Source organism: Pristis pectinata, chromosome 14 (genome assembly GCF_009764475.1).
Source record: "Pristis pectinata isolate sPriPec2 chromosome 14, sPriPec2.1.pri, whole genome shotgun sequence".
NCBI classification, from domain to species: Eukaryota; Metazoa; Chordata; class Chondrichthyes; order Rhinopristiformes; family Pristidae; genus Pristis; species Pristis pectinata.
This window is the reverse complement of record NC_067418.1, coordinates 46,475,038-46,494,831: the sequence shown is the minus strand read 5'-3', so window position 1 is coordinate 46,494,831 and position 19,794 is coordinate 46,475,038. Positions and strand designations below refer to the sequence as shown.

The following is a 19,794-nucleotide window of genomic DNA, read 5'->3' as shown; positions in this document are numbered from 1 at the left end:
ATCAGAATCAAAACAAAATACATTGGGCTTGTACAGTTGTACTTTATACGAGATGCATAATGTATTTTTCTCTAATCTACAGAGAATTTTTGGTAAAAAAAAGGAATAACATCTCAAAAATCCCCAGAAAATGTTTCCATGAAGAGCCCAGAGATGAGGAATTTGAAGTGCTTATGTTGAAATGGTTTCTCATTATTGAAAAATGCATGATTTAGGATCAGCCAGTCTCCCTCTTCCACAGTTTATCATTTTTATGGTTATCACCCCGTGTCAATCCTCTTACACTGGTTCAAGGACCCTTCTGTTTGTTATATTCAATAATTATCTTCTACCACATATATATTGCCTCATATCTAAAACCCCTCCAGTTTTCAGATTTCAAGGTCCATATTTTAAGGCTTTTGCATTTTATTGATTAATTTGATGGTTGCAGATGTACACATTCACAATATTAAAGCCACCCTTGCTATTGCCATCCTGTGATCTATTTCATCAGCTATCCTGTTATCTGTAGCCCAATAAACTATATGCTGCATTGCTCCTTATCCATATCCACTTCGTTTCCTTTTGAAGAATCAATGGGCCGAATCGAGCTGATTGACCACCAGTGGATCTCAAAGGTATTCGGCAGGAAACCACTGCCTGTCTGCCTCTCACAGCTCGGCTCATTCTGGACTTTGTGCATGCTGGACCGAATGTGCAGGTATGAAGCAACAAAGTCATCTGATCTCCTGCTCCACTGCAGGAGCAGAGCACTGACATGTAGGAGAGAGGAGCCTCACATTCTGCATCAACCTGTCAAAAGCCGCTGCGACATTTCGAGGGCAGGACTTCAGAGGTATGCTGCCAGAGGCCCCCTTGTCTCTAGGAGCCTGCTCTGCTTCTCAGGTGTTCCAGCTCAGGTTGTTTAGCTCTCTACAACTGAAAACCTATTTGGATGCAGCTGGACGTCGCAAGCATTGACAGGGATCAGCGGATTGGCTCCAGCACCATTAGCTGTGCTGGTTAACCTCCAGGCTTTAGCTGAGTTATCAAGTGGAGAAAGCTGATGGTTTCTAAGCTTTTGGTGAGCTTCTGAGGGAGTACTTTACCAATGGAGATCTCTTCTTTTAGCTGAGTGAACTTTTATCTGTTTGTTCAAGTGAATAATAGTTTTATCTGAAAGAGAAAGGGAAATATTCTATTGTCTTAGGCAACCACAACACCTTTAAAGAACAATGACCCAATAACTTATACCTGCGAATTTCTCCTTTTCCGTTTGGAGAAGAGGAAACTGCAGGTCTTTTTCACCATACCTCTTTGAACTAGCAAATAACTGCACATATTAACACCATCAGCAGAGAATGTCTACAGTGTAACAAAGTGTTACGAGAGAACTAAATAGTAAAATTTTTCCAAAATTTACGTATATGAGTCCATTAGTTATGCCTAAGTAATGAAAACACATCTTGAGATGGGTATCAAATTGCCCCCACCCACTTCAGATTGGACCTTCCAGCACCTATTGTCTCTTGTTCCAGCATTCATCTGCCTTAGAAGTCAAGGCTGTCAATGATCCCAAACTTCCAGGTGAGAAACCTGTCAAAGACAAAATAACTATGTTATGCAGATCCAATTCCAAAACTTCTGCAACCAACCACACAACTTATATGAAGACAAATTATTGCTTCTGCAGATTGTGAAATTCTGAAATAAAACAAGATGCAGGAAATATCGAACAGGTCAGACAGTTTCTGTGGAGGCTGTCTATATCTCTACTCAGGGATATGTTGCTTGATTTGCTGAGCAGTTCCAGTACTTTCTGTTTGATTTCATTTACGTAACACCCTGTGAATATCAGAAGGTAATTTGTGTCAAATAATAAAGAAATTAATTTGCAGTTATTGAGCGCAGTTGTTCTGCCAGTTTCAGGAACAGAGACATTTGTTCTGCATGTAGACTGTGTGTGTGTGTGTGTGTGCGTGTGTGCGTGCGCGCACATGTGAGGTGAGGGGGTTTGGTGTGTGTGTGTGTACACACAGTATCACGATCTCAGTTATGATCAACTCCAACATCCAACCTGCAGGATCAGTAGGTAAAAGCTGTTTTCATTTAAAGCACCCAAAATGCAACTTATTTAGCAAAAAGAGTGTGATTTCAGTGCAGCACAAAGCCTGTAGACTGACATACTTTAAATAACTTTTTACCATTGTAAATCTCACAATTTAAATGCAAAAAAAACTATGCTGTGTGAGATTGTAATTGGTAATGCCATGGCATGCTCTTCCTATCATAAATATCATTTTAAACACATGACTTCACTTAACTGAGAGATAAAGGTTTGTAACTCTTTACTGGAGACCTCACAAGGGAATGTACTTGCGTAGTTTCATTTTTCCTTGCAACTACCACCATTTCCAGTCGTATTCCTCTAAAGTACCTCATCCAAGAGGTTCTTTAGTTCCCAGGGACTGAGTAAATGAAGTGTGGGAGTAATCAAATAGTGATATTGGGAACATAGGAACAAAAGCAGCTAAACCATATTCCAAGTGAATCCAAAGCCCTTAAACTACAGTCATGCAAAAATCTAATGATTTCAGATTTAAACTTATTATTGAGCTAATGGATGGAAACTCCATGCTCTTACTGCTGTCTGTGTGGTAAAAGTGTTTCCTAGCTCCCCTGTTGAATAATCTGGCTCAGATGTGTAATTATCATTATTCTGAAGTTTCTCACCAGTGCGAAAGTAAATTCAGTCTTTCAATGCTAATTGAGTTTTATCAAATGAGGGGGAAAATAGTTTTTCAAAAGACATGTTATCACAATAATCGATGGGAATCTCATGTAGCCACCAATCCTGGAACAACAAACTTAAGAGTTGGAGGCTGTTGTGTTGCATATCTTGTCACACCTTTCGATATTGAAAGTAGCTGTCACAATGCTTTCCATCTGTACGGGAAGAATGCACGGCAGGTATTTACAACTCATTTTCAATGTAATGCATACTCCAGCTCTGAACCTAATATAATAAGTACCAATCTCAGGTTTGAGCTGTGCTTACTGGCACTAGTAACTCCAGTAAACAGATGTAGCTTCCCTCAAGCTCAAGGTTCTCTTATACGCTGTTTTCAGATAAGTGACCTGGGGTAGTATGAAAAGATTACTAATAAGAGTAACCGTTATCTAACTTGGACACCATATCTTGATCCTTGTCTTCAATTTCACCGTATGTGCATTATAGGCACTCAATGCCAGACATAAATTATTATCCTATTTATTCTAGACAGCAGATGGATGTACATTTACAATAAATCTCACTTCAACTCCAGTTTCATCTTATAGAACATTGACTCACATAAGCTTTTGGTCATCTTCAGCACTGAATCAAATCAAAAACTACATTGGTTTTGGGTAGCATCTAACTTCCAAACAAAGTAATTCATCTTTGCCTTGCTTGGCCTTTCATCAAATCTTCCATCTGTCCTCCCAAGATGTTCTGAATGCATGCAGACTTTTTCCCAGGGTTGGGGAATCAAGAGCTAGAGGGTTAGGTTTAAGATGAGAGGGGAGAGGTTTAATAGGAACCTGATGGGCCACTCTTTCACGCAGAAGGTGCTTCGTATATGGGATGAACTGCCAAAGGAGGTGGTTGAGGCAGGTACATTAACAACATTTAAAAGACACTTGTACAGGTACATGGATAGGAGAGGTTTAGAGAGATATGGGCCAAATGTGGGCAAATGGGACGAGCTTGGATGGGCATCTTGGTTGGCATGGACCAGTGTGGCTAAACGGCCTGTTTTCCTGCTGAATGACTCTGAGTGGAATTTGTTCTGTTTGGTGTCCCACAGGAAATTGTGGGATTGACAATTGACTGGATTTTGCCAGCAGAGCTCCCAATTGAGTTTGCTTCCTAAACTAATTTGTGCCAAGAGCAACTGTAAAGGGCATCCCAGCCATCTGATTGTTAGTTAACAATACCCAAGATAAGATAATTCTATTTCATTGTCCCTAATCATCAGGGCAATGGCTGCTTATCAGCATTGCAAACCTTTCTCTGCCTCAGCAGTTTCAATATGTGTCATAATGTAGACTTTAAACTTTGGTGAATTTTAATTTCAAAAGAACATTTGAACATATCATTTCCAAATCCTGTGCATGAAAGAAATGGTTGAAAAGTCTTTTTTGCATCAACAAAAAATTGTAAATATCTTGCAAATTTAATCAAGTATATGCATCTTATGATTGCATTCTTTATACTTAATATGTTTGCAAGGATTAACAATTTTTTGTATGACTTATAATCCATTTAATATTAAGTCATGTGTGAATTTCCCAGCTAAACTGGAGTTGTGAAATACTGCATAGGAAGTGTCAGAAATAGCATTTATTTTTAGATGCAACTGTGATTGGAGAGACGTACATGCTTATTTATGCAGCCAGAACACAGTATGCGCACAAGTTTATTTATGGAGATGCAGTACCTGAGGGAAATAAACATATTCATGTGCAATATTTATTTCATCCGCTCGCAGTCAGTGGCAGAGCCTTCAGCTGTCAAGCCTGTACAATCTGGAAGATTTCCTCCTCTCACCTTTCAACATCCCGTGCCACCTTCAAAAATTGCATCTAACACCTTTGTCACCCTGTCTGTAACTCCTCCTGCCTGATGTCCATTGTTCCTCTGTTTAACTCCAGAAAAGCACAATTGTTTGACTGAATTAATGATGTCATGCAGTGCCAGGTGTTACTATTTCTGTTTCTTAAAGGAAGTGTGAAGCACATTGACTTTAGTGCTTGGTCACATGCCAAGGGATGGACACACATGATCCATTTCATGTGTTTTAAATAAATGGATTCCTCTTGTTAATGAATTTAGGCTTCTCGTAATTATCATCTCCACATGATTAAGTTGTTCAGATAATTTTTAATGTTTTTACTAATGCTTCAGTTAACTGCATCATCCAGCACAATATTAAACCATGAAGAATTCTTCCTTGATGATTATGGATTTTTGCCTGTAGTAACTCTGCAGCAGAAGATTATTGAACCTCTGGAGAAATGCTCATTGATACCATTTCTACAGATTTCACGTTGCAGTTATTACAGATGATTAAGGAAACCCTCTCAAAGTCGTCCCCATTAAGTTTCAGCATAGTTTGCAAATTTATGACTTTTAGCTAGCTTTAAAGTAAATAGTTATGAGGTGCTACTCATTGTATTTCCCCACCTCACTGAGGAATTGTTTTTTATATTCTAAAATGTTCAAACTGTGCCGTATAGGCAATACAGTAATCCTTTGATTTAACAAGCTTTGATTTGCAAACTTTTGCTTTAATGCCATTGACTCTTTTGTATAAGTGTCTTTGATTTACGAAGCTATTTTTCACAACTAGTATCACAGCACTCTCCACACATAGGAACACTCTGTACCAAAATAGCCGTAATGCATTTTTCTCAGCCTTTTCAGTTTATGAAGTTTCAAAAACAAATTTTTTTCCAGGATTGCATTACTTTTATAAATTAAGGACACTGTATGTGACAATTTGGGCCTTGAAATTGGCTTAAAAGGTCATAATAAATGTTTCTTTTTATTTCTGTGTTAGGTTCATCTGTTTAACATTCATGAGCCTTCAGGCTTGGAATTATTTGCTTTTTGTCCTTTGTTGGTGACAGAATTGTAAATTCATTTATAAATTGGGAAGGCATTCTTATATAAATTTAATTGTATAAAATTGTTTATTAATTTAGCAGCAATGCTTATTGAATAATTGACACAGACTTAAGTACATTCAGGCTGAAGCCCTTCTGAGGAACAGCTAAGTAGCATTATTTTCTACATTTTTGATGTGCATCTCTCTGGTGATATGTATGGAAAATAATCTTTGTCATCAGTACAAGATTATGGAATTTTCCATTGTAATTTTATGGAAGTCACAAATGGAGCACAGATGGAGAAGGATTGTTTTGAACCCCTGAATCACTGACCTGTGCAACTTAGGAGTTTGGTTTCTGGCTGGGTTGATGATATTGCACATTTCACCTCTTTGTTCAGCAGCTAATACTCGTTTTTGTAAGTTGCTATTCTTTGGTACTTTTGGCCTCGAAGACTTTTTTTCTGCATCCTTCAGAAACAGTGGTAATTCTCCCTGGTGAAAATTTCTACCACTGATCTCATCTGCACATTATTGCCTGAACGATGATGATGTTCACGCAGAAAGAATTCATCATCTCCCATCATATCCTGAGAGTATCTGAGTCTGCCCCTAAAGATGAATGTTTCCAATGCCATAAGAGGTGATTATGTTGAAAATTTAACTATTCTAATAGTACTCCATCATTTGATGTTGTCTCTATGGCTTAGATAACCGGTGAGCTCTTTATATCTGCTGCACCGAATTTATGCCAGCACCAGATGCAAGGTAGTGAAGTGTCATCTTTTCTTTATACCTCTAAGGTGACATAGTTCACAATTGATTTAGTTCACAAGTGACTTCAGGTTTATTTATCTGTGCACATTTCTTTTAAAGTTCTGTAAATGCTTTACATTTATCGGTAGTAATTTTCACTTGTCTTTGCTGTTCAGGCCTCCGCTTCATCCCTGACAGTTTCACTGAACAGGTTAGCTGCAGCAGGATCCTCACAGTCAGTGGTTAAACTGCCATCTGGGTCTTGATGCTATCATAAGGCCATGAATTGCAAGGAGGAATGAGTCTTCTGCCTGAGTGACAGGAACCAAAATGAAGGTGCAAAAGAGAGGCATTTATGAGAGAGAGAGGGAAAGAAAATCAAGTGAAGGATGAATGTGGTAGTTTTTGAAATTATTGGAATTGATATTTCAAATTTGGATGACATTTTTGGGAAAAGTTTGCTGATACCTCCAGAAGGACTGGTAATAGTTTTATTCAAGGTGTTGCAACCTTGATTTCTGCTGATCTTCCTGAGTTTCCTTTACGAAAGCTGCAACAGTTGCAGTGAATTTTGTTCAGTTTATGCAGATGGGAAATGGCAGGTTTCATGAACTATTTCCAAGACCACCTGCCGACCCAACCCTCTACCTCTCAATAGCCTGTTCTCATTTCTATTTTTATTCTAATTTTGTAAATTCTGTCCTAGATTTCCATGGGTTAATTTCTCTGGAGTTTGTCATCACGTTTTAAAACTTCAAATCAACTTTTGGGGATATTTTCTACTTTGGAGATTTTGCACCATCGCCCATTGTTTCTTTGTCAGTTAAAATTTTATATTATAGGAAATTCTGCAATTTCTAACATCTGGGGAAAGGTTCATTGGATGACTCAGGCTGCTGTTAATTCCTTGGAGTTTTTTTCAAATAAATAATGGGGATATGGAGCTGTTTAAAATTTTGATTACATGGAGCAGGTAGAAACACTTTTCAGTAAATGAGAAGGCATAACCATCAGATTAAAAGCGAGAGAAATGGGAGAGGGAGTATGAGAAACTTTTCTACAAAAGTTAAGATTGGAATTCATTACCAGAGTTGGTAGCTGAAACATTATACAACTGGGAGAAAACCTCCTCTTCTGTTCTTCATTTTCTATATCATTCTTTCCCCACATGTTCTGTAAGAAAGCAAGTCAATAATGAAGTATTACACATTAAATAATAAGTGTGATGTCAGTGCAAGAAAGTGATAAACCTGGAATCGTAGTGATCCCTGGAATGATGTCAATTGCAGCTGATTGATACTATGAAAATTATTTTATTTAAACCAATTTCAAATACATTACCTATTTTAGCTGTGGTAAATTACCCTCTGCACATACGTGCCTTATAATTAGGGAAATGGTTCTGTCAATGTAGTTTAGATGCAGAATATGATCTTGCCAATCTCTCAAAAGTGGAGGCATGTGATTACGTGCAATAACTTTAGATAAAATTCATAGTCAAGCCTCGTGGTTATTTGGTGCACCCCACCTTCCAGCTGCAGAGCACCAGTGGAACCTCCAAGTTTCAAATGAATTCTTTCTCAGGAAGCAGATGCAGCCTTCAAAGAATTGACTGAGGCATTCTGGACCAAATGTAGCCACCACCTGTGCTGTAAAGTTCTATGATTCTGTGTGCCACAAGAAATTTACATGTTGAGGTTTCATAAAGTGCTGGAATAATGCAAGTTGCTAAAAACAGATCTCACATGGGAGGTGTTCTTCAGCTCTCTAATCAGTGCTTAAAATATCCCTCATTATCATTCCATGACTGCTAATTGCTGCCTTCATTTTATATCATTAATATTGCATGAATTATGCAGAGAATTGCTGTTCAAATAAATAGCTCTGGTGTGGAGCCTCATTATTTCGATTACAGCACAATTGGCCACTGCAGTGCTGTGGTGTGTGAAGCAGCATGTTATTGTCATGTCTGAAAATACAGGGGAAAATAATAAATGGGTAGAATTCGTGCAGGTACGTTTGTCAGGCAGTCCTGGGATGGATTGGAATAAATTATCATTTTCTTGAAATACTTCAAAATAATGGATTCAATCAAGGTGGAGAGGCATAAACTTTCTTATTTATGTAGAATTTAATTACTGTTAAAGAGGCCATTCAGTCCCTAATCGCTGTTCCAGTTCTTTGAAAAACCATTTGAATATTAAGCTATAAGTGCAGGTTGGTTGGTTGACCTTGGCTTCTGCCTGAGATCCCCTACATGACTGAAGCCAGTCTTTGGCCATTTTAATTCACTCTCTGTGGTATCGTGAAACAGCTGAAAGCACTGAGTGCAGCAAAGGCTGTGGGATCAGATGGCATTCTGGCTGTAGCACTGAAATCGTGTGCTCCAGAACTAGCGTTGCCTCCAGTCAAACTACTTTAGATTAGTTAAAACACTGAGATTTACCCAAAATATGGAAGAATCACCCAATCAATATACTGTCTATCAGTAGCAAAGAGATGGAAGTGCTGTAATACAGCACTTACTCACCGCTAACTAGCTCACCATGCCCAGTTTGGATTTCATCAGGACTACTCATCTCCAGACTTCATTGCTGCCTTGATCCAAACATGAAACGAAGAACTCAGTTCCTCACGTGGGGTGAGGTAATGTTCTTGACATCAGGGCAGTATTTTACTAAGTGTGACATCAAAGAGCCCTCATAAAACTGAAGTCAGTGGGAAAGCACTCCAGTGGTTGGACTTATATTCTGCACAAAGGAAAATGATTATGATTGTTGAAGGGTATTCATTCCAGCCCCAGAACATGAATGCAGGTATTCCTTGGGTCAGTTTGCTAGTTCTGGCCATCTTCACAATGAGATGCTTCTAATTACATGGTCAGAAGTGGAAAAGTTCTCTGATGATGTAAAATATTCGATTCCATTCATAACTCACTAGTAAATTAAACAGTCCCTGCCTATGTGTAGCAAACCTTGGTAACATTCAGGCATGTTATGATAATAGACAAGTAACATTAATGCAAGACAGTGACCGTTTCCAACAAGAGAGTATCTAACTACCAACCCTTGGCATTACCATTGCCTCAAAATTCAATTGGACGGGCTACACAAAAACTGTGGCTGCAAGCAAGGAGGCTGGGTACCTTGAGGTTACTCAGCTCATGGCATCCCGAAGCCTTTCTACCATCTATAAGGCATAACACGGGAGTGTGATGGAATATTCTCCTTTTGGCTGGGTGAATGCAGCTCCAACAACACTCAAGGAGCTTGGCACCATGAGGGCAAAGCATCTGACTTGATCATTATCCCATTCACCAACCTAAGTGTTCATTCCCTCCATTGGCCCACTGCAAATGCACTGTATACCATGTACAAAATGCACTGCACTTACTCACCTGGCCTACTCCAACATTATCTCCCAAACCCATGACTTCTCCCACCAAGAAGGACAAGAACAGCGGGTGCCTGGGAATACTGGCATCTGCACGTTTCTCTCCAAGTAGCCCACCGTGCTGATATGGCAATACGTTACCAGCACTCCATCATTGCCAGATTTAAATCCGTTCATGAGGAATCTGCCCAAAGCCCTGTGAGATAATCTTCACCTGAAGCACTGCTATGGTTGAAGAAGTTAGGATGGTTAATAAATGCTGGTCTTGCCTGTGATGCCCAAACTGAATGAATGAATACAAAGAAAGCAAATAAAACGTCATATTCTTGCTCAATTTCCATAACCCTTGATTTCTTCAAAATGTTAATCTTAAAATTGTTTTGATAAAACATTAATTTTTGGATGACGTACCAATTCTTGCATAACTCTGCACATTGACTTCATTGTTGCAATCAGGTCCTTATTTCTTCCAAAGTTAATTCAGAACAATACTTCAACTGATAAAATAGGACATGAAAGAAAGACACACAAGTAAATTGCAGTTATTTCTTCTTTAGGTATCTTTTGAGTTTTTACAGATAACTATTAAAAAAATTATAGAGAACTGAAGAATATTAAGAATACCTTAAAAGCCTTCAACATTCTTGTACAAGAGCCATTAGGAAAAAAAATGTGGACTTTCAAACACCTTGTGGATTCGTTTTTTAAAAAATGGAAACATTTAAATCAGTCTTGCCCTTAAAACATAGGGAATTCTTTAACTTGTAACTGAACTGAACAGAATCTTTTTAGTTCATTTTTATCAGTCTGTAATGATGATTTAATACTTCTGTCCAATCAAGTTTATGGTTCTTTCTTATTTAACAGTTATGGCAGGAGTTAGTATGAAAAACTATCTGTCAGACACAAAGTAATTGAATGCGCTTTAATGAAGGTTTGAGTTACTGCTGATCTATACAGCTACTCATTTCAAATTTAGACAGCATGAAACAAAATTAAGTTTTTAACTGCAGCCAAATTTAAACATTTTTAAGCTTTGTTGACTTCAAACTAAGCACGTTTTAAGTTTGAATTTCAGCTTCAAGACCACAACTTGTCTTTAATTCCCCATGGATGTAAAGAAGCCCATTGTTTAAAAGAAAACATGCCAATATTTGCAATTAAAGCTTTAATCTTTAGTCTTTACTTGTTCCAAGAAGGGGTGTTCAAACTTTTAAAAAGCAACTCACACCTCTTCATACAATTCAGAAACATCAATCTACGTAATGTGTTAGGAGCTCCAAAGTTTGCCAGCTTCTACAGAACATGTAAGGTTAGAAGCTCGTAAAACATTCATACCATTTAAGTTGGTTCAAGATATAAAGCATGACTAAAGAAACTTAGAAAGTAAGAAAATAAAATGTACAGAAATGAGCACATCTAACAACAACAAGTATAAAGGATTAATACTCTCCTCTCAGGACATAACAATAGCTAATACTGAACACAAACAGAAGACACTTTTTGAAGGCATGCTTTCAAACAGAAATGGCCAGGTAAACAGTCAGACACACTTTCACACACTGAATCATCATTACTTTTACTACATCATTTGCTTCAGTGATGCTTGCATTTAAAATACCACTTGTGTAACTCAGGTCAACTTACCGAATTCTGTTAAGTCCCTCTCTCCTCAGTAGGATAAGATTGCCAGCATTCTCAAGTATAAAGCTGCTGCTACCTGTTGTTTGCCCAATATCTTGTAGTTCTGACATCTTCAGATTATACCAAGAATAGTCTGTTTCTTGTTGGGATTGCTCGATGGTTTCCCTTAACACCCCACTTGCGATCTCTACACATTTAATGGCCAGATTTTCAGCCTGTTCTTTTTTCAATACTTCTTTCGTATCTCGCAATTCCCTAATATTGCAAAATATGAAAGATGTATTGAAAAAGCCTGCAAGACCATTTCACTTTTTCTTGATAAATACTGCTGTATCCTGAAGAGATGCCCTCTAATATTTAGTCAAGCACTCAATTAACAGTGCCTGTACGTGTATATTCTCACATTTCTTGCTTAGCCTAGCTTTAAATGCTCCACACATATTCCCAGTTTGTATCTTGAAATAGTCCAAAGGGATGCTATTGGTTGGAAAACGAGACTCCGTGAGGATTTACTGTTTATCAAGCAGTCTCCCTTGGTCTGCTGTCTTACACACAATAATACCTGCATTCATTTGTTAGACAAAAGTCCAATCAGGAGTCCCATTAGTAGATTCAAGAATCAATTGTATGTTTTTCCTGCTTTAAGGATTCATTTTAATCCAACTCAAAGAACTTGTTGGGACTACAACAAATCAGCATGGATATAGGTACATACATAGGTTATAAGCACAACAGCTTTAGGTAATTTCATCCAGTACAAGGAAGTAATACTTAAAGATGAAATTTTCAATCTGTTCCTCGAAATCTCAGTGGTAGCCTTGTGAATGACTGTGGTGCAGCCTTTTGTCCCCCATTGTGTTCATTTGATTGCAAGTTCTCTTCCTGCTGGACAGACATGTCTGTGTGGGAATGAGGAGGGGAATTATAATGGCTCCATAAAAGTCCTAAAACAACAAGAATACTTTGCATTAGCTTATATATTTAAAATATTACACTGTTTATGCCATGTCTAATGTCTAGAATAGCAGATAATGCATAGGGATCATTGTATTATTGTGTACCACACGACGTTGTTTAGATACGATGTTGCTTTACATTGTTTTAGTTTCTTCAGGATGTTAACTCAGCTGCTACTTTCTGAGCTAATATTTTCATGCTGAGGATTTTTAATATCCTTCTGTTTCCTCCTCATGTACTCATTCATTTTCCAACTGGTATGTACTGTGGATCTTAATATATTTGGCATTTAAACGCTATTTGATGGCACATCCTGCAACACTCGGGCTTTAGCTGTTTCTGCTGGTGAGCCGCGAAGCCCAGTTAGAATTCAGACTGACACTCACTCCATCTGTCACAGGCACAATTACATCAATGCTGGAGATTAAGGAAGTGAGTTTTTAGCAGGAAATACCAGGTCCTTCACAGAGCCTGGCAGGGATTATGTGGGAACTCACGAGCGCTGACTTGCTCTGAGTCCTTCCTCAGCTGTGAAACCTAGTGTTTGGAACAAACAGAGGGCCGGCTAGAATCTTTGCACCATTCTGCTGCTTTGCACTTGTTATTGTATTTACCGTTGTATTTATTATGACCATGTATACTGTTTCCTCTGTGAGCTTCACACGAGCAAGGGATTTCATTGCACCCTGGTGTATATGACCTACCTCCCTCCCTTTATTCCACGCTCCACCTTCCTCTATCAGATTCCATCATCTTCAGACCTTTGCCACTTCCACCAATCACCTCCCAGCTTCTGACGTCATTCCCACTCTCCCCCCTCCCTCATCTGCCTATCACCCCTCTCACCTGAGTCCACCTTTCACCTACCAGCTCTTCCTCTACCCTTTCCCTCCACCTTCTTATACTGGCTATCTCCCTTCTTCCTTTCAGTCCAGGTGAAGTTTGGATAGGTGCATGGATGAAAAGGGTATGGAGGCCTTGGCCTTGGTGCAGGTAGATGGGACTAGGCAGAAAACCAGGCCGGCATGGACTAGATGGGCCAGAAGGCCTGTTTCTGTGCTGTAGTGCTCTATGACTCTATGAAGGGTCTCGACCCGAAACGTCGACTGTCCATTTCCCTCCATAGATGCTGCCTGGCACACTGAGTTCCTCCAGCGCTTTGTGTGTTGCTCCAGAATCCAGCATCTGCCGTCTCCTGTGTCTCCAATAATTTAACCCAATCTAAGATTTTAGAGTCAAATTGCTATTTAAGTTTGACTGGCCCCTTTAGTCATTTGAAACTACCCAAGCCACAAAGTGAGGAAGAAAGTGTACAGGAGGTCTCCAACCATTTCATGTTGCTTCTTCAGCCTACATCCACTACAACAACATCACAGACGTCTGAAGCAAAGACCAAGTTACAGCTTAATATCTAGCTTTATCCAGCTGTGAGATCCAGCTTGCCAACAATTGTTTTCAAACATTTACCTGGCTATACTGATTGCTTTGATGACATGTCGCTTATCTCCAAATTATACCTTGGTATATTTTCCTAGTCCTCTGGAAAAACCAACTGACCTTGTTCCAACACTCATGCTTCACTTTTAACATACTTATTCATTAATATACACACAAATAACATCCAGAGTTTTACAAATTTCTTCTTTGTTCTCTTTCAGAAGCTTCTCATCTCAACTCTTGCTCCCATTTCATTGCCCATTTTTTTTCCTGCTTCTCTGCAAATAATCACCTACCCTTACTAATAGCCAGCTTCTGTCTTTGAGCACCTTGTATTCTGTTTGCTAACATCACTGATGAAACATTCTTTGATTCTTGTTTTATATCCCCCTACAATCTCTGAGTCCCATTTTCTTACATGTCTGCCCTGGACATTCTGTTTTCTTGAACCCCTTAGAATGGCACTCTACCACCAGTTCAATTGCAACTTCCCTGCAAAAGTGTTCAAAGGCCATTAGTGATGTTTATTAAATTGTAGTCTTTCCAGAGATGCTCCCATCCTGTGAATGAATAAAAATAAGAGGAATAAATGACTAGCTTCTGGCCTATTATTCATTGTGGCATTTCAGTAAATACAACTAGATTAAATCACTCATTGTTCCCTTGATATCATTGTTTCTACTCTCTTGAGCCCAAGGAACAGATGTTTGAACATCTTTGACAGGAACAACTTTAACTGCCTATTGCCTGGCTTAGCTTGACCACATGCAATACTAGGTCCTGCTCTCCATTGTTGGAACTGCACATAATTCTAAGATTATCTAAGAAAGTAAAGATCGTCTCATTGCATAAAACTGCAAACTCTTCTTATGTCCTTGTCTCCTCTTCCTCTGTCGTAGGCTGCATGTATATACTGATGACACTCAGCCTTATTTCACCTCTCTGGACTGCTTCACTGCAGCAAGTTGGACACACAGTTTATCTGATGTAAAATTGTGGATGAGAAGAAATTTGCTATAGCTAAATAGAGTAAGACTGAAGATATTGTCTTTGGTCTCTGTTACAAATTCAGCCCCCTGAATGCCAGGAAATAGTTCGAAGCTTTACACAACCTTTTGAGCCTCTGCATTCTGTTATGTCTCCACACAACCTTTGTGTTGTGCATGACACTGAAAATATGCATGCATTTGTTACCTCAGACTATGTCTCCCAGACTGTCTTCTAGCCTACAGAAGATAATCTGCAACCAAACTCTACTGTTTATATTTTAACTTGCTCCAGGCGTCATCCACATGGCACTTGTTGACCAACACTGACTTCCACTTTAATGCCTCAGTTTTAAAATCCTGATCCTTGTATTTCCATTTACCTGACATCACAAATCCAACCCCCTCACAACCACCTCTGGTCCACCTCTAGTAGTTCTGCAATGTCTTCCAGCTCTGCAAGCCATCTAGATCTCTCTCTTGCCCCTACATTTCTATCCCTTTATAACATCTCTAATCCTTTTTCATCACTCAGTACTGAAGCCAAAGCTTCCACCTGCATAGCCTCTAAACTCTAAAGCTCTTAAAACAAAATCTCCTCACCTTCCTCTGTTCAATTTACAATTCTTGAAACTCCTTGAGCAAATCCTTGGTCATCTGACCTGATACCACTTTCACTGTTTCAGTGTCAAATATTTTCTTGGTGGTGGTGCTGTTAAGTGCCTTACTTTCCTTATGTTAGAGGTCCTATACAAATAGACCTCTAACATAATGAAATTATTGTTGCCACCACTGACCTCTTGCTTCACAACCTGGTGGAGCAGATGAGCTGTGTCATGGTGCAGGGCCTCAGTATTCCAGAGGTTTAATCCGCAGAACATTGTTGTACACAGCTGGTGAATCATCAGCTGACCTGCACTTTGTCACAGCCCTTTATCCTCAGTGACAACTCCAGTCCAAACCTTGTTCACCTCTCTTTCCACATAAAAAAATATCCTGGAGTAAAATAATAAAAGTGCATACGTAGTTGAGGTTTTAATTATTTGGAGTTATTATTATGATAATTTGAGGAGATGGAAAATCTGACAATGTGGAATAGTTATCTAGTCAGTAATAATGGGTGCAAAATAATACAATTTAGATACTTCAGAATAACTTATTCTTAACTGCAGTACGTGTAGAAGGCAATACTGCTTTTAAGATTGGAGCAGTGGAATTTGGCTGGCTGTGTAGATCAGATCTTTTCCATAAGTTGTGACATGGTAAAATCTAGAAAGCTCTGTGATCTACAGCTGTCAGCCGCTTGGTAAGATCGAGTTCTAAAATGACGGATTGCAACCATTTAACATCCAAGGTTACAAATAAGATGCACTTCCTGAAAATCCTGACATAAATATAATGTGTCTCCAGTTTTGTTGTTTGTGCTGTCACGTCATCAGAGGGCCAGTTATGGTCATGCTCCCAGCCTGTATTAATTAATGCCATCTGAAAATGACCAATAGAAAGTGTGCATGGGTGGCCTCAGGGCACACTCACTGTGATATATCTGTGGTAGAATATTGCTCGTCTGATACTGAGCAGATTGTGAAATGTAGATAACGATGGGTACAATTCATGTCCTTCGCTTGCCGGAGTACTTTATTTTCAAAGCGTAGTGCCGCACAAGTTCTAGGGGTGATTTTCCTTGTGGAATTGGTTGAGATTGTTTCATCAATAAAAATCTATATTCAGTTGAAAACCTGGAGACATAACACCGAACATTAAGAGGAAAAACTGTAGACCATTTAATTTAACCAAGCTTATAAATAGAATTTTTATCACAGATTACAGGAAGGCAAGATTCCACTTGCGAAGAGGAAAAGTGGAGCAATTTATTGGAAGGCTCCCCGGGGTTCTAACCACTGAATAATTCTCCTGCTGAATTGCACTTTGTTCAGACGGTTCTCTGCAACAGGAGTCATGCTGAGAATCCTGAATAACGTTGGAGGGTGTAGGAGGTGTCTGCTGTTGACAAACAAGGCTGAAATTCAGTGAATGTGGGAGGAGTGGTAGATTTTTTACCAGCGTGTGCTCAGTGAGCCAAGAGTTATCCCATCCAATGTAAAACAATCAAGCTATAACCAGCGGATGAGCTTTCATCAGTGGATCCCATTCATTCTTTGTTGTATAGTTTGGTACTGAAGAGAATAAATTACTGTTAATCCTTTTTATTCAAATACTTATCAACCACAGCTACATGGCACTGTTCAAGAATGAAACCAGTTCTGAGACGATTTACCTGTTAGAAAAAACTGAACAGGCTCTTTAGAAAATGACAGCTGGGGAATGATTTGACACACCATTAAGTGATGAAGGGGGTTTGATAGGGTAAATATTCAGATGTTGTCAAAACACCACCCCCCCCCACCCCACCCAACCCCATCTAGCCACCACGACCATCCCCATCGTGGATTTCCAGCACTTACAAAGGCATCGAGAGGCAGCACAGAACCTCTCCAACATAATAGGGGACCTGATAGAGCTGTACAAAATTATCCTGCTGGCATTGGTCGCGTAAATGGTAAGAAACTTTTACCAGTGGGATAGGTGTCGAAGTCCAGAGGATATGGGTTTAAAATGAGGAAGTAGGAGGTTTGGAGGGGATCTGAGGAAGAATTTTTTCATCCAGGCGGTGGTTATACTCTAGAAAGCACTGTCTGAGTGGGTGGTGGAGGCAGGTCCTCTCAGAGTACTTGAGAAGCATCTGGATGAGCACTTGACCACGTGCTGGTAAATAGGATTTGTATTGATGGGTACTTGATGCTTGCCAAGGACATGGTTAGCCAAAGGCCTGTTTGTTGCACGATGCTACAACTCTCCCTATGAATCTAAACCACCCAATCTAATCTCACTTTCCTGCTTGTATTTGTGTGTTCCTTAATTGCCTCTTGTACATAACAATCCAATGGCTCTTTTTGGGGACAAGAGTTGATGACAAAAAATTACACATTCATCTTCTTGTCCAAGATTTTTTTCTTCATTTCATTTTATATAATGAAAATCAAAAAATTGTTGAAAATATGAATTGCCACTCAACTAGTCAGTCACCACCTGTGGAGAGAGAAACAGATTTAACATTCTGATGAAGGGTTACTGACCTGCAATATAAACTCCATTTCTCTCCCTGTAGATTTGCAGCACTTTCTGTTTTGGTTTTCCATTTGTATTTGGTTATTTTAAATTTCCCATTACAAGCCGCCATTGTATTACAGGTTATGAACGTCTGACTTACGGACACCCTTAGATACGAGCTCCTATAATATTAATAAATTCAAAAGTCTAATGTGCATACATACTTTTGTTCCCCTGAATGGCAGAACCAGTTTCCTCTCTCTACTTTTAGTAATTGTTCTTTCTTATCAGTTTTATGTGCTTTTGATACCATTCTTTACAATACCGTGGAGGCGTGGTTAACGTATCGAGTGACTGTATTTTGTATATTTTCCGACAGATAAGTGAAATTGACTTAAGGACGTCTCAAAAAATGGAACCCGTCCGTTACCCAGGGGCAGCTTGTAGCATTTTCTTTCACGTAACTATCGAAAACAGTTAACAGTTCTTTGTAAACTTTCAGAAGCTCATTTCTCACATTTTCACACAATGTAGGAGGGGGCCATTTTGTCCATCGAGTCTAAACTGATTCTCAGAACAATACCATCGTTCTCCCACTCGTTTCCCGATAACCCTACTCTGTCTCCCATACCCATCAACTTTCCCCATTGTCAGGATTTTTGTTTACCTTGTGCAAATGAAGTCTGTATGATTTCCCTCTGTAACTCTAAAACCTCATCCCTCATTGATGGAACCATGGGGGTAGGCCAATTAGCTATTTAAACCTATTCTGTTTTTCAGTGAGATCGAGGCTAATCTGTAACTGAATTCCATATCCCTACCTTTGCCATTCTAGCCTGTGTTAACAGAAACACCTCAGTCACAGATCTAAAATCAACAATTGTTACTGTGAAAGAATTCCAAATTTTTACCATTCCTTGCATCCAAAAGTCTTTTTCCCAAGCCTGACTCTTATTTTTAAACTCTTACAACTAAACCAGGACTTTTCAATAGGTTCTCATTCTTCATCTGTACAACTACTCTTGAATATTTCAAAAGTTTTGGTCAACTCACTCTTGAACTCCCTCAATTACAGCAAATAGACCCCTCATTTGGATAATCTTTCCTTATAATTTAACCCAATTATCATGCTGATATACCTACGCTGCACTCCTTCCTGTTTCCTGCTGAAGGTGTGGGTACAAAACCATGAACAGTGCTTCAGGTAGGAAGTAACCAGGGCTTGATTGAGCTGTAGCATAAGTTCTACCCCTTTTGGAATTGGAATTGGTTCATTATTTCACGTGTACTGAGGTACAGTGAAAAGCTTGTCTTACGTACCATTCATACAAATCAATTCATTACAGAGTGCATTGAGGTAGTACAAGGTAAAACAATACAGATTGCAAAACAAAATGTAACAGCTACAGAGAAAGTGCAGTGCAGGTAGACAATAAGATGCAAGGTCATAACGAGGTAGATTGTGAGGTCAAGAGTCCACTTTATCATTCTAGGGCACCATTCAATAGTCTTATAACAGCAGGATAGAAGCTGCCCTTGAGCCTGGTGGTACATGCTTTCAGGCTTTTGTATCTTCTACCCGGCGGGAGGGGGGAGAAGAGAGAATGTCTGGGGTGGGTGGGGTCTTCGAACGTGCTGGCTGCTTTACTGAGAAGTGTAGACAGAGTCCATTGAGGGGAGGCTGGTTTCCATGATATGCTGAGCTGTGTCCACAACTCTGCAGTGTCTTGCGGTCCCGGGCAGAGCAGTTGCCATACCAAGCTGTGATGCATCCAGATAGGATGCCTTCTATGGTGCATCGATAAAAATTGGCAAGGGTTGACAGGGTCATACGAAATTTCTTTAGCCTCCTGAGGAAGTAGAGGTGCTGGTGAGCT

At 39.3% G+C, this 19,794-nt stretch overlaps 1 protein-coding gene and 1 long non-coding RNA gene across 3 annotated transcripts in view; one reads left to right on the top strand and one right to left on the bottom strand.

Annotated features, from left to right (window-relative positions):
• pdhx (pyruvate dehydrogenase complex component X) overlaps nucleotides 1–19,794 on the top strand; it is a 174,197-nt gene that overhangs the window by 48,515 nt on the left and 105,888 nt on the right. The gene's annotated exons all lie outside the window — the stretch shown is intronic.
• LOC127577931 (uncharacterized) lies at nucleotides 463–10,220 on the bottom strand. Of its 2 annotated transcripts, none has more exons than XR_007957462.1 (3): nucleotides 10,194–10,220; nucleotides 7,476–7,562; nucleotides 463–1,158 (listed from the first exon to the last, which is right to left on the bottom strand). It is a non-coding gene; the product is annotated as an uncharacterized LOC127577931 (long non-coding RNA). The 2 variants fall into 2 exon arrangements; XR_007957461.1 differs by lacking the exon at nucleotides 10,194–10,220 and adding an exon at nucleotides 9,787–9,970.